Below are 15265 nucleotides of genomic sequence, written 5' to 3' on the forward strand. Positions count from 1 at the left end.
TCTTAATTATAAGAGATATTTTTCTATCTAAAAATATTCAAAATCTGAATATTCTCTCTCTAGAATATTTTCTCTCTCTAGGTTAAAATAGTTAGAAACAAGGTCTTTAAATTTCTGAAGAGGGATTGATTACAGGGGAAGATACTAGACATCAAAAAGGGGGTGGGGGAGGAATCTTACAAGAGCTGGCAAAACATGCATTTGATTATGCAGTGAAACTACAGCCCAAGCAGTCTATTGCATATATTTTGATGTCAATGAATTATGCTGATTTTGGGCTGTAGGAGTGTGCACCAAACTCTAGACAGAAAGGTCATGAAAGGAAGCCTGGCAAGAGCACAAGCAGGAAGTATGCCCACCTATTTGAGGAGATCGCAAGCACCCACAGAAAAAGCTTTCTCCTGCAAAGAAGCTTGAGAAATGGCATCTTCCACACACAGGATCTTGTGGATTATGTTGTTAGGAGAGGCGAAGGAATGATGTGAGTTTGGTCAGCAGTCAGGCATGATAGATCATGGCTGCTCAAATACAAGTATGACCTGCTTACAATGATCGGATCTGGCAGTCCCTATGCATTATAGATAATTCTAACATAAATGATTGTTTTGTTTACAAGCTAAGAATGTTTATCAGGCCAAGAGCTTGCCAACAAGCTAAAAGACTCCTTAAAGATCGGGCACGTGTGAAGGGGCTCAGGGAGATTTGCATTGGAGCGTGCTAGGGATGGTGCCAATCTAGCATTACAATCTGAGGACAAACTTGAAACTGGTTGTTGGGATGAGCCATGTTAGGGCGTCTACATTTCCCATGTTTGCAGCAAGAAGAGCCTCCACACCTCATTTTGATGAATGAATCCCTCCGTCATTTTACCTTATCCTCCCTGTTACTCTGTTTCTTTGTCCATAAACTGCTAGTGTTTGATCCTTGCCATATCATCTCTTAGTGTTTCTTTGTATCATCTCTCTCTCTCTCTCTCTCTCTCTCTCTCTCTCTCTCGTTTGCAGCTGAACGAAAGACTTTCATGCTTGCTACAAGCTCCCATTGTTTAATCCAGCTGTATTATTATCATCATCTCAGATACGTACAGGATATATGCACATCACCTTTGAAGACATGATTGATACATCATTCTTGATGCCCCATGCATGTTTCAAAAGAATGCAATGCAATGTTGAGCAGGGCCAAGGAGAAAGAGCTCTACAGTCGCACAGACAGATGCAAGAGGAAGGGGTGAGTCCAGATCAGCTGACGTTTGTGATAGCCCTTCAGGCTATCACAAACTTTCTATATTATTACTATATTTTTAGAGTAATTTTTTTAGTAAAGATAACTTTCTAAATTCATTGAAATATTATACACTTATAGTCTTTCATGCATACATGTTGTGTGAAAAAATCCTAAATCCATAATATGAGGCCTGTGAACAAAAAAATAATGCTTTCAATAAACTTGAAAAACTATACGAGAGAAAAAGATAATAACACCCAATATTGAGAAAGAAACATCAAATTGTACTTGTATTAAAAACACTTCTCATAGATTACAAGTACATTGAAACACAGGTTTACAACGCATCATATGATTTATTCAAATCATATTATCCAAGTTCAAACTGAAGGCATCACCATTATTACGAATCCTTCGTAGTACAAGTCTCAAATCCTTGTCCATAAGAGTGATGGGCTTCGCATGAATAGCTGCTATAACTGACCATCATGCATGAGGTCCACCGAATATACCTCGGCTGTTTCTTGAAGAGCTAGCAATGCTTGGGCTGACCATCGCTGCACATTGTTGACTGTAGAACTAAGTCTTGCATAGAACCAACCTATTACGAGACATTCACTCGAGATCTTGCAATATCTCTCTCACCAGTCTTGCAAATGGCGCCCTCGGTATGATTAAGTTTGTACTTTTTTGATACTTCCTTATTTCTCAAAGAGCAGCAGTGCTTGGTTTCCATCTATGCTTCTTATGACGTGGCGAATGTGAATGCGTTGTACCTGTAGTAGTGTCTCCTGGATTGTCAGATTGAGTGCACTCACACTATAAGTCTTCGTTGGTATATTGACCTGGGGCTATGTTGGGGGAGTCTTAGTAGGGTTCCTCTTAGCAGTTTGCTTGGTGCATGCCATGCCTTGAAAGCTAGAAGACTATAAAATATAAATGTCTCTCCACTTATAAGCACTTATAAGTAGTAGTTTAGTCAAGTTTAAAAATAACACAACTGTTCACACACAAGTATGCATATACTCTCACACATAAAATCATTTAATATTATGGTTATAGTTAGTGAGATTATGGGTGATATATCACATTGGTTTATAAGCTCTATGTGAAATCCATTTTTGGTTTAGTAGAGTAATACTTGCATCAATAAAAAATTACAGAGTTTCAACTTGCATTTGCTCATTTGAAACACTTGACTCTCAGGTTTTCCACTTGCTTCCCTCTCATTCTTGAGTTCTCAACCATTCAGCATGTTTCTCTTTACCTGATGAATTCTCAAATTGTGCCTTTCTAACCTCATATATGACTCTGTGTATTCCCTGTGATCCATTGGACATAGGTTTCTTCTCCTCTAACCTTATTACTGTCTTTCTATACCACCATAGAAGTAATTGTTTCATTGGATTGACATCATAGATTCCACCTCCATGAGAAATTATCTTTTGGAAAGTACATCGTGCTTGCCAATGAGATCTCTCCATGCCTTGTGTAGACCATATCGCTAAACTTCCTTCATTTGCAAAGTAAGGACCATGAGCATGCAATATATGCTACATCAATAAACAACATAATCATAGTTAGTCTCTAAAACCATATAAATTAATTGGTAATGTCACACTTACCATGTAATGTGTTATACTACTTGAAGTCTAGGCTACAACAACTGATGCATAGAATATACCAATCACCTCCTTAAACTCCTTGGAATCATCTGGTCCAAATGTCATCTTCTGCAAAAGCACTGCCAATTTGTCAAGAGCAATCCAAACATTTGCTTTTGCTACTCTAGTCTTTCCTCCATTGCTTCGATTAGGAACGGCCATATGTAACTTTTTCCATACTTCATATTTCTCTGGTTCTTGTATTAGTAGTTCTCCATTTTCATTTTGTGGTGCAGAGAGGAATTTCCTTGCTTTTGAGCCGCCAAAGCAAGACTTGCATGGTACATTGCCGTTTGCTCCGGACTAAGCATAAATATATTTATAAAATATATAGTAATGCCATTCAAACTAAGCAATGCCCTTCTCGGGGAATTCCAAAGGTTGATGTGAGCAGTACATTCAAATAATACTGAGGAAGCTCCTAGAAGTATTTATGGACAATATCAACATAAATTCCTCATGGAAGGAGAATCTCAAGTGTCTTAGGATGATCTTAAAGATATGTAGATTTTATAGGATCTCTGAAATGTCAAAGTTGGATAGTGTAATCCTAGGACATATTGTTTCAAAATAGGGCATCTTTATTGATAATAGCATAGTCAGACTAATCGTAAAATGATCCCCATTAGAAAATTCTAAGGGAGTACAAAGATTCATGGGCCACGTAGTGTATTATACTAGATGCTTCCTTATCATGTTTGTAGACATTTCCCATCCCCTTTATCATCTCTTGATAGTGTTGATGTGGATAGAGAAATGTCATTTTCCTCTCCTACTCTCTGAAATCCAATATGGGTTTCCATGGCTTTGACGTACTTTAACCAGTGCTCATCATTTTCTCCTTATTAGAAAACCAAGTAGATATCTTCATCATTACAATTGATAGAATAAGGAAGGGTCTCTAGGGTTTCCTCTTTGATTTGTGGTTATTCAAGCTCCTCTCCTTTGGAAGTCTCATTTTTAAAATGGATCATCATGGCTATAAGTCCAAACATATAGAGTGGAAAGATTACCTGTCTATTCTTATCACAAAACATTGTGCCTCTGTACTTTTGTAAAGGATATCTATTATAGCCATGTAGAGGAGGAGGATGCAATATACCACCAAGACTATCTCTCTCTCATCCCACCACAGCCAAGCAGAGGAGGAGGAAGACTCGAGGGTAGGTGAAGGACGAGGAAATCGCAGGAGGTGGCTCAGGAGGGAGTAGGACTAGTGTTTATTTTTTAAGGTTGCAAAGCCCTGGGCCACGTACAATTTGACTTGCCTGTGGAAGTATAAGGATCTATGAGAGATATTGCTAGAAATGTTTCAAAAAAGATGTGCCTTTCACAGTGAATGTTGGAAATTTCAAAACTTGCACATGAAGGGATATATATATATAATTGATTAATTAAATTATATGTTTTTCTAATCAAAATTACTAATTTTACCAGCCATTGAAGTTAAGGCTTATGCGGATCTCCTCATGCGGCATGCCTATAGGGTATCAACCTATCATAATTTACCCTCCTTGCACCTAACCACTTTGGAAATTGGTGCTTCTTCTTGCTTGCAGGTTTGGGAATCTAGACTCTTGACTCCCCTCAGCGCTGCCTGGCATGCAGTGTGCACACCCCCTTCTAAGTACCTACACTCTTCCATTTGATAGGTCAGTTTCTTAAGTTTTTGTTAAGATATGGATAATGGATAATATATTGTTTAGACTCTGCACTATGATAGGTCAGTTTCTTACATTTTTGTAAGCTATGGATAATGGATAATGTACTGTTTAGACTTTGCACTATGAGAGCAAGAACACAAACCTGATACTGTTCCTTCAATCCTTTTTTTGTAGATTAGTGGATGGATAAGGATATAAGCAGCGAAGGAGGCACAACAACTAAGGGACTTGGGTGGTGGTTCGCCAACGTCTTCAAGCATCGACTTTGAAGTTCCATGATTACCTCATCGATCAGCTCATTAACAAAGGCAAGCCAATCCATTATCCCATTATCAATTTTTACTACTAAAGTCTAAAACAAGTTTGAATTATGCTTTGCTTTCCCAAGCATTGGCGACGTGGCCTGAGCGCTAAGTGTTCCATCGTTGCCTTCTTCCGTTATTGTGTCTTGGAAGTTGTTGTGTTGATGCTCTAATGCTACACTTGCCAAACTTGGGAGGCTCTTAAAAACTTTAGGTCAATGACAGTGAAGACATAAGCATGCGGGTGTGCTTGCTTAAAATGGTGTTAATAGAGCAACAACAAAAAAGTTTATGGAATTTAGAAATTTGGAGAGGAAAATCATTGGGGAAAAAAAGGTTTAATTTTTGCATGGGGTAAGATTCTATGTAGAGCACAACGGCCAGCCTATTATCACACAGTGCTGACTCCTACCCCTATGATTTCCTCCTCCTTTGCCTACCCTCATGTATGGCCACAACGTACTAGGAAACAAAAATCCTGGCATTGCAAAGAGCATTCTTGAGAGTTGAAAATATCCCAATATCACAACAGAAGAAGCACAAAATGTATTGTAATACAATCAAATATGAACTAAATCAAGACTGGCAAATTGAGCAATTGTTTAATGAATTAGGGTGAGCTTGGCCCAATATCTCTTACATCTTCTATCAAATCCATACATGCTAAACTGGTCTATGTCAAGATCCATATGTCCCATTGCAAGGTCAACAAAAATATCTATCTCACTAGCAATAGATTCAACATCATCATCATCATGCTGCTCGAAATTAATTCCTTCCTCATTATCTTGGATATAGACACCTTCATCTTAATTAGTTGGTGGCATCTCCCTTATCCATCTTGTTCTTGATCCTCAGCATGTTCATTTTCGACTGACACTTTGTCCATGAGCTCTTCAACATCCCTATCTTGAAAAATTCTCTTTGAGAATGAGGAGCGACTTGTATGACATACCACCATTTCTTGTCATTTATATTCACGTGTGAAACACAACCCTATAAGAAGAAACACATCAAGTGTAAATTAAACATGCATAAGTATGATAGTCTGACTATGCTATTATCAATAAAGATGCCCTATTTTGAAACAATATGTCCTTAGTAGGATTACACTATCACACATCCAAATTCGACATTTCAAAGATCCTATAAAATCTACATATCTTTAAGACCATCCTAAGACACTTGAGATGCTCCTTCCATGAGTAATTTATGTTGATATTGTCCACAAATACTTCTAGGAGCTTCCTCAGTATTATTTGAATGTACTGCTCATCAACCTTTGGAATTCCCCGAGGGCATTGCTTAGTTCGAATGGCTATATATGCACACAAAAGTGGTCCAAAAAACTATAGACTTCTTTGTCTACTTTACATTCTAGTACATATCTGATGAAAGATAAAATACATTGATCCTTGATAGTGGTTTTATTGACCTTTTTGGTATTAACACAAACTCTTAGCTTGTCATTCTTTTCGGGGTCAATGCAAACTCTTACCTTTAGACTCTTTTACAAAACAAAAAAAATGATAGATGCCCATTTGGTATGTTCAATTTTGTACAAACATTCCACTAAGATAAAAATACTCTAGCTCCTCCTAGACTTGATCTATATACCTAAGGTTCCTTGGTCACTTTCTTTGTTGGACAGGCCTAGCAATGGGGATGATATACTTGATTACTTGAGGGGGAACTCCTTTCATATCTATGTATATCCATGCAAAGATGTCCTTGAACTCTCTACAAAGATCTACGAGTTCTTTTTCCTTATCTAAGTTGAGGTCATTTCTTATGTAGACAGGTTTAGGATCCTCCCCAAGATCCACAAGATTTACTTCTTTGGTCTTAGCAAAAGATGTTATATGCTTATCATCCAAAATTAGTTTGGCTTGTTCAAATTGAATCAACTGGGCTTGTTCAATATTTATTATGCAGGTGTATAAAAAGGCTTCTTCATGTTCTTGGTTCCCTATATGGAGACAATGAACTGTACAAATCAAAGGTCAAGCGTGTTTAAGTGCCCAAGCAAAGAGACTCACACTCTTGTGGATGGAGATCGATGATACATGTAGAATATATTCTCCAGAGTCTCTTCTCCATGAATCCCTTCATGTCCAAGGTAAGTGGAAGAATCATTGGGTGGACATTGATTTAGCTAGATTTGCGGTTTGACATTGTGAATTTTGTTTTTTCAGACCGTATTACAGAATTATAATAGTAACTATGTAGAGTGGTCCAGAGTGACCATGATACGATTAATATTAAAGAATAGCACAGAGACATCCGAGGAGAACCAGTCAGAATTCCCCGATCCTGCAGACGTCGAGGTGCTCCTTCAGGCGTTGTAGGAGATGAGGCAAAGCCCTCTGAGCACATAGAGGCAGAGCCAAGGTCCAATGTGGAGGTTAACATTGAACATCCCAAGGCCGATGAGGTAGAGCAAGTTGAAGAGGCAAAGCCGAAGCCTGAAGAGAAAACAGACGAGAAGCACACTGCAGAGTCCGAGGCAGGACCTAGTAGGGAGGCAAACAATGAAGAACCTAAGTCTGATGAGGATGCCAAGGCTAGTGAGGATGCCAAGGCTAGTGAGGATCCCAAGCTTGATGAAGATCCCAAGCCTAATTTACCTGATGTAATGTAACCAACTCAATTTTAAGAATTATTTCTATTAGCTGTTTTTGTCCCTTAACAATGATTATAAGCTTCAATCATATTCAGACTGATTAGAATCATGTCAATAATGGTTCCAGACATCGAGGAGGCTTATTATCTTGGATGTTAATGGATTGCTGCTCAAAAGATAGCCCAAGAGCTTTGGACCAAGTGCTATAGGGAATTACAAAGTCGGAGAAATGCATGTCATGCTAAGGCCCAAACTGTATCAATTTATCAACTTTGTAACTAAGCACTTTAGATTGGCCATATGGTCCTCAATGATGACGCATAATTTGAGGCCTCTTGTCATGCTAGTTTTGAGAGAATCTAAGATTGAGGAAACAGAATTGTATTTCGCATATGACCAAAGGCACTGTTACATCGACCCATGTGTTTTTCATCCCAACAAACGTGGGGTACCCTTACTTATGAAGTGCTATGTGGATATCCAACGCCCATATAGTCCAACAAATACATTATTAATTGATGATACCCCTGAGAAGGCTACGTACAATCCCATGGAAACATGGATATCACCCTTTCCTTTCGAAGGTAATGCAGATAATGTTTATTTGGAAGAACAATTGATTCCATATTTAGATGGATTGTACAAATCAAAAGACTATGTACAAGATTATGTAATGAGAAATCCTTTTTTGTAATGTAATGTTTTCAACTGTTCTATTCTCACTTAAGCAATATGTCTTGGAAAATAGTATACATTGTATTATTTTTTGAAAGTACTGCATCGAACAAAAGGCTCTTGATTAATTATGGTAAAAGAGTACATTCAAATTTGTAATGTCAAGTAGGAGTGTCATTAACAAGATAGACTTGATTAATTATGTCAAAAGAGTACATTGGAGTGGGTATTGTCAAGTAGGAATGATCTTGACTGTGTTACCCAATTCTTTACATTATTGTATTAGTCGCTCCTTTCTTCTATTGTGAATGAATCTATCCTTCCGTAGGCTGTTGTGTAAATTACATTTTCCTTGTATAGAAACAATTATCACCAGTGTTGAAGCTTCATCAATCACTTCAATGTCTATGACTTTGTCGTCCATTGCACTTGCGGCTTCCTGATCCATTGTAACGGGACCTGCTATACCAGAAGGACAAGATAAAAGTTTGAGTTGCAATCATGTACTTCGCAACTACTATCTCCAGGTGCAATGTTAAATTGGATATCGTCAAAAACTTTACTCAGCCATCCCTTATCAAAGAAGCCTTGCTAAGAGGAATGTGTCCAAATCTTTGCAAACAAGCATGGTCCTCGCTATCTTCACCTGAAATAAGCTAAAAAGTTCCACAAACACAGTAATTGGTAAGTAAACAATAAATTTTACTACACGAGTTAGAATGCTCCCTCGTAGGGAGCGTTGCACATCCTTGAAGAGCTTACTCTTTGCTGACTCCATTACTGAGGGGTGTGGGATATACCAATCCATGTAGTTCCACTCAGCTTGCAAAGGTAGCTTTTCCAAGTGGCCGATTGTGTTTCTTGTAGCAGATGGTAGAAATGATCATAGAAAAAGATTCCTGTATCTACAAGGCTTTTTTTGGTCCTTCCCTCATACTGTAGCCGACCAGTGCGTGCGTAAACCACATTCATAATTCTAATGATGCACTGAACTGGCTCCCACTCCTCATATGATGAGGGGTACACATCTGCAACCATAGACGAGGACAGTTTACATAGTTCATTAGACCATTATGAGAAAATGAAAGATTGACAAAGCGATAGATTTACTTACAATTTTGTCTAGCGAGGGCAATTTTATGTCATCTAGATTCTCAAGCACAAGCTCATTATGCATATATATATGCTGCACTAAGACTTCCTTGATGGTTGTCCTTCCAGTCTCTATCTTGAAGTCTTTTACTCTTCCTTTCCATGACGCCCTAAATGTATTCTTGTTTCTTGTCTTTCTTTTCTTCCTTGACTGCACATAAAATAATGACCCATGTGCCCTTGGTGATCAACACTTCAGTCCACTGATTTTGTTCATTGAGAGAGTTGGATACAAGTATAGCAAACACTTTTGATCTTGGTCTCCTTGCCCTAGGAATTGAATCATCTATGATGGCATTAGTGGGGCAAAATCGGGATGATATAAAACGAGATTTGCTACCCATCTTTTCAAGAAGGAATGGAGTACAAAATCCTGAAGCTTCAGAAAATGGTAGAGGAAATGAAAAGAGCGTGAGATATTGTTTAAGGCCAAGAGGAAGTTTGAGAGGGGGGGAATTTTCCCTCCTTTGCAAAAAGGTGTATTTAATACATGGATTCAAATAGAAGTTTCACTTCCCATAAAAGTGTAGGTGTGTTTAATGCATTCGGGTGTGAAAAGTGACTATCAAGTGTAAGTAGAGTACATTTTGACATGAGAAGGAAGAGTTTTTGGATTTAGAAAAAATAAATAACCTATTTCTCAACATAACATTGCCTTCTTCCTGATTGGATGCGCTCCTTTTTCTCTCTCTACTAAAAGGCCCTACGAATGACCTCCAAAATGTCCTAATGGAATCTATCAAGTAGTTGATTATTCGAATAGCGTTTATGCAGAAGGCAATGAGAGTTCAAATGCTTGAGCTGTCTAATGAAATCTCATATCGATGACTCTTCTTCTGTCTCTACTTTGTGCAGCTGTGAAGCTACACCCTCTAAGACTCCTTCATGCACAAATTGCTTTAAGAACAATCTCCTAAGAGTGGTGAAGTTCAAGCATTACTCGACCTTGAGAGTTATGTACCAATACCCAGCCTTACCGTCTAATATTAAACTAAAGGAATTAGTCTTTGCAACCTCATTTTGTTCTCCTAGGGCCTCACACACTTGATCAAATACCTCTAGATGTCTCATAGGATTACACATTGAACCTCTCAGTTAGCTTGGCTATTTGGACGGCCTTTCAATAGCTATGTCGACCCCCCCATCTCTCATAACAGACATTATGCTCTCAACTGTTGCTCTTTCTAGGGCTTGTGCGCAAAAGCAACTGGGTCTGTAGTGGGCTTGTGCACAAAAGCAACTGGGTCTGTGGTGGCACAACAGGTGCAACAACTGCAAGTGTAACACATGGCACTGCATGAGGATACGTTGGTCTAAATCTAGGTGGAGCTAAATGTGTATCATAAGGTGTGTGTCCTATTGGTACCCCGATAGTAGGTGTTGTAGTCATGTGGGAATTAAGTACAATCGGTCTCACAACCAGAGTTGGTGGTAGCGCACTGAATGACTTTAGGAAATGGATGTGTCATGGGGGCACTAGAATAACATGTGACAAATGGTTTATGTGAAGCTGATGATCCTCTCAAAATGGCCATAGTAGATATGCCAAGCTGGAGGGAGGAAAGTGGGGTGGTTTCTACCATGGTTGTGGGCCTATGGCTTAAAGGTAATTATGATATGTCAGTTTACCACTCAACCAAGTAGTGTTCTAGCAATGTCTTGGTTAGGGGTAGCTCTAGGATCTAGGAATGTAAATCTTGTGCTAGAATGCTCTTGAGTCCTACATGGTTTTGTGGGATAGAAGATGGGGGTGGGTCCATGGTATAGCCAGCTGATAATATAAAAGTAGGATCCATCGAGCTCACATGGAGTGTTACCATTTCCCTTATTATGGGCACTCTTTCTTTGGATATCCCCACTTGCATCACAAGTCTTTGGATCCTTTCATGTTCAATGATCCTATGTATATAATCGCAGATGCCCTACAAGTGTTCCTCCTCTGTTGTGTCCCTAGAGACTAATTGAATAATATTTTTCCAACTAACACTGTAGATTTGAGCTGTGCCTAAATCCACAAGGGTTTCTATCGCCGCATCATAGTCCTGGTCTTCTGTAAGAAGACGTTGGTCCAAAACATGCACAAAGGTAGATGCAATGTTATTACATATATCTAGGCTATCGGGCATTACTTGTGTGGTCTTGGCTTAGGATTGACTTTGGGTATACTGAGCTATTAAGGCTACTAATCGTTGTTGTGCCAATTGCAAAATCTTATGTTTTTTGGCTCTAGCAACCTTAATAATTGCGTATACTTCCTGCACTTCTTCTAATGTTCTTCTAGTTAGGCGTAGGCACTTATGCAGGGGGACATGGGTCAATAGTCACAGTTGGTGAAGGTGCATGGATAGGGATATCAACATGAAAGCTCCGTCCTTATAAGGATGAGACTACACCAAGTGCCTCTCTAGATTTTACCTTAACTCCTCCATCATGTAGTTGGTATGTAGTAAGGTTTGGTTCAAAGGTAACAGTTGAGACCTAAGGTAGCTAGCTACGTGATCAGAAAGAGTGGTGGCTAGCCAGGTTGGTAAAGCTTGGTTAGGGTTCTCTTTTCTTGGGTGACTGGGAATCCTTCCATTGACTCGAAGTCAAATGAAATATCAGAGGCCTCTATTTTTACAGGTCCTTGTACAATGCTAAATTGGGTTCTGATATCGAAGGTCGAGAGCCTAGTGGAGACTGGTATGCACCTAGCTCAATAAACACACTATCATCTAAATAGGCCTCTAATACATGTCCAGATTGTAAGTGCATGAGAATCTGGGCTTACTACAATCCAAGAAGTTTGAAAATTGATTTCTTTAAAATTTTCCTTTTGTTGAGAAAACTTGTCCAAAATAGGTTTCAGATAGTTCAAGACACCTTGGAAAAGTTTGGGTATGCACTTTCTTGAGATCCCCAGGCACCAATTTGTGAATTCACTATACAAAATTTAAATTTTTGAGGCTGTTGTTGTACAGGTTGCACCAACGTGATCCCCACACCCTAAAATGGGTTTCTAGAACTTTTAGCTTTGATTTTTTTTTTTAAATTTCCCATATTTGTTTTTCTAACCTATCTTTTCCCTTTTCCCCTTAACTTTTTCTCTCTTTTTCTTAAACTTTTTTTACTTTTTATCTGTTGCTTTTTATTTTTTATTTTTTTCCCCCAGTTATGGTTTACTGTTACATAATGTCCACCCTTTACTTAAATGGGGATGCTCGGATGCTAGTGTGCCATCTAAGTGAATTGGCATCGTGGGTGACCCCGTATTAAATACTAGTTACCTAGTGCTATTGGTATGTAGCTTGAGACCATGCTTGATGGGTGTATGCTGTTGAATTGTAACAAGTGTTGCCATGCTTGACAATTGTGTGTGGTCAAAGTGAAACAAGTGGACTACGCTAGACAATTGCACATAGTCAAAGTGTAACAAGTTGTTTATGCAATGATGTGCCATGCTAATTGAAGTGTAACAAGTGGTAATACACGCCATGCTAGATGATGTGTAAAATGATACTCTCATCAAGTGTAACAAGTGGTGAGTGTGTGCTATGTTTGTTCCTATTAATGTTTCATATGGGATTAATTATTGTGGAGGTAGCAATTAATTGGAACAACTAATGTGTTTAAGTTTGTGAGAGATAGGTGATAAGCAGTGCACATGTCACACATGGAGGATCTTGTCTATATCATCTCGGATTATTATTATTTTATTGGCCATGTGCCAAATGATTGTACATATTATTTATGCACGCTTGTGCATGGCATTGCTATATTATTAGCACATGTGTTGGAAGAGTTTTTGTTATTTACACTTAGTGTGTGAACAAGCTCTAGTGCTTGAGCTATTTTTGTAAAAGTGAAAAAGCAAGCCAAAATTTGTACACACAACTATTATTAGCTTCTTGGGCTACATATTAAATACAAATCTCAAAACACTCATCTCGTGGAAGTGGGAGCTACACGTATGAGGGGGGAGGTGGCACCCAACAGTGTATGGTGATGTTTACTCTATCTTATGTTTTATTTTATGCTATGCTCAATCTTGTCAATTTGATTTAAGTCTATGGTTTATTCTTGATGTATATGTGAGTTTAATTAATTCTTCAACAAGAAGTACATGAGGTCCCATGATAGTGGTATCAAAGCTATGAGTACTTGCACTTGAAGAATAGGGAGAAGCTCACAAAAATCCAAAGGATAAAGAAGACAAAAGCTTAAGGACTCTTGCACAAAGCTTGGAAGGCTTACGTGAATTTTTTGAGCCATAGGGTGGAGAAAAATACAAAGGGAATCACAATTCCAGTTAACCTATTTGAGCCAAATCTAGATGAATCTATCCCTAGGATGACAGGACCTATCAAACTCTTGTGAAGTGCCACAAAGGCCAAAAATCAAACCTTGGCAAAGGAAGTCAAGGCGGAGGAAAAATAGCTCAAGGAGCAAGAAGAACATGACCTCCATGCTAACCGAAAACTTCAAGGAGCAAGAAGAACATAACCTCCATGCTAACCGAAAACTTCAAGGCTTACCAAAATGAAGAGTGCTTTATTTAATTTGAACAAGCCCAGTTGATTCAATTTGAACAAGCCAAACTAATTTTGGATGATAAGCATATAACATCTTTCGCTAAGACCAAAGAAGTAAATCTTGTGGATCTTGGGGAGGATCCTAAACCTGTCTACATAAGAAATGACCTCAACTCAGATAAGGAAAAAGAACTCGTAGATCTTTGTAGAGAGTTCAAGGACATCTTTGCATGGATATACATAGATATGAAAGGAGTTCCCCCTCAAGTAATCAAGTATATCATCCCCATTGCTAGGCCTGTCCAACAAAGAAAGTGACCAAGGAACCTTAGGTATATAGATCAAGTCTAGGAGGAGCTAGAGTATTTTTATCTTAGTGGAATGTTTGTACAAAATTGAACATACCAAATGGGCATCTATCATTTTTTTTGTTTTGTAAAAGAGTCTAAAGGTAAGAGTTTGCATTGACCCCGAAAAGAACGACAAGCTAAGAGTTTGTGTTAATACCAAAAAGGTCAATAAAACCACTATCAAGGATCAATGTATTTTATCTTTCATCAGATATGTACTAGAATGTAAAGTAGACAAAGAAGTCTATAGTTTTTTGGACCACTTTTGTGTGCATATATAGCCATTCGAACTAAGCAATGCCCTCGGGGAATTCCAAAGGTTGATGAGCAGTACATTCAAATAATACTGAGGAAGCTCCTAGAAGTATTTGTGGACAATATCAACATAAATTACTCATGGAAGGAGCATCTCAAGTGTCTTAGGATGGTCTTAAAGATATGTAGATTTTATAGGATCTCTGAAATGTCGAATTTGGATGTGTGATAGTGTAATCCTACTAAGGACATATTGTTTCAAAATAGGGCATCTTTATTGATAATAGCATAGTCAGACTAATCGTAGAATTACCCCCATTAGAAAATTCTAAGGGAGTATAAATATTCAATGGGCCATGTAGTATATTATACTAGATGCTTCCTTATCATGTTTGTAGACATTTTTCATCCCCTTTATCATCTCTTGATAGTGTTGATGTGGATCGAGAAATGTCCTTTTCCTCACGTACTCTCCGAAATCCAATATGGGTTTCCATGGCTTTGACGTACTTTAACCAGTGCTCATCTTGTTTGCATTCATCTGTTCTTTGATGAGATTGGGGATATGTGTCTGATGAAATACCCAAAACAATGATTCATGGTCCTCTTTCTTGACCTCAAATGAACCTAGCCACTAGATGTTCGTCTCAGACTGCACACTAAAATACTTGGATCATCCCTACTGCAATTACAAAGAGCCCTATTCATCATAAGTGTTATTTTGTGACCCTTTCCGTCTTTTTCTCCTTGATAATCTCGCACTCATCAAGCTTGATGACAAACTGAAGTACACCTCCTCCTACCTCCTCAAATGTAATATCATAGAACTCCACCATTATCTT

General features: G+C 38.4%; 1 pseudogene; it reads left to right on the plus strand.

Moving 5' to 3' along the window:
• Nucleotides 1-10591, plus strand: part of LOC147635899 (uncharacterized) — a 146142-nt pseudogene extending 135551 nt beyond the window's left edge.
• Nucleotides 10592-15265: the final 4674 nt, after the last annotated feature.

The sequence above is a fragment of the Cibotium barometz genome, chromosome 8 (genome assembly GCF_041138505.1).
Source record: "Cibotium barometz isolate CiBa-2024 chromosome 8, ASM4113850v1, whole genome shotgun sequence".
Lineage (NCBI taxonomy): Eukaryota > Viridiplantae > Streptophyta > Polypodiopsida > Cyatheales > Cibotiaceae > Cibotium > Cibotium barometz.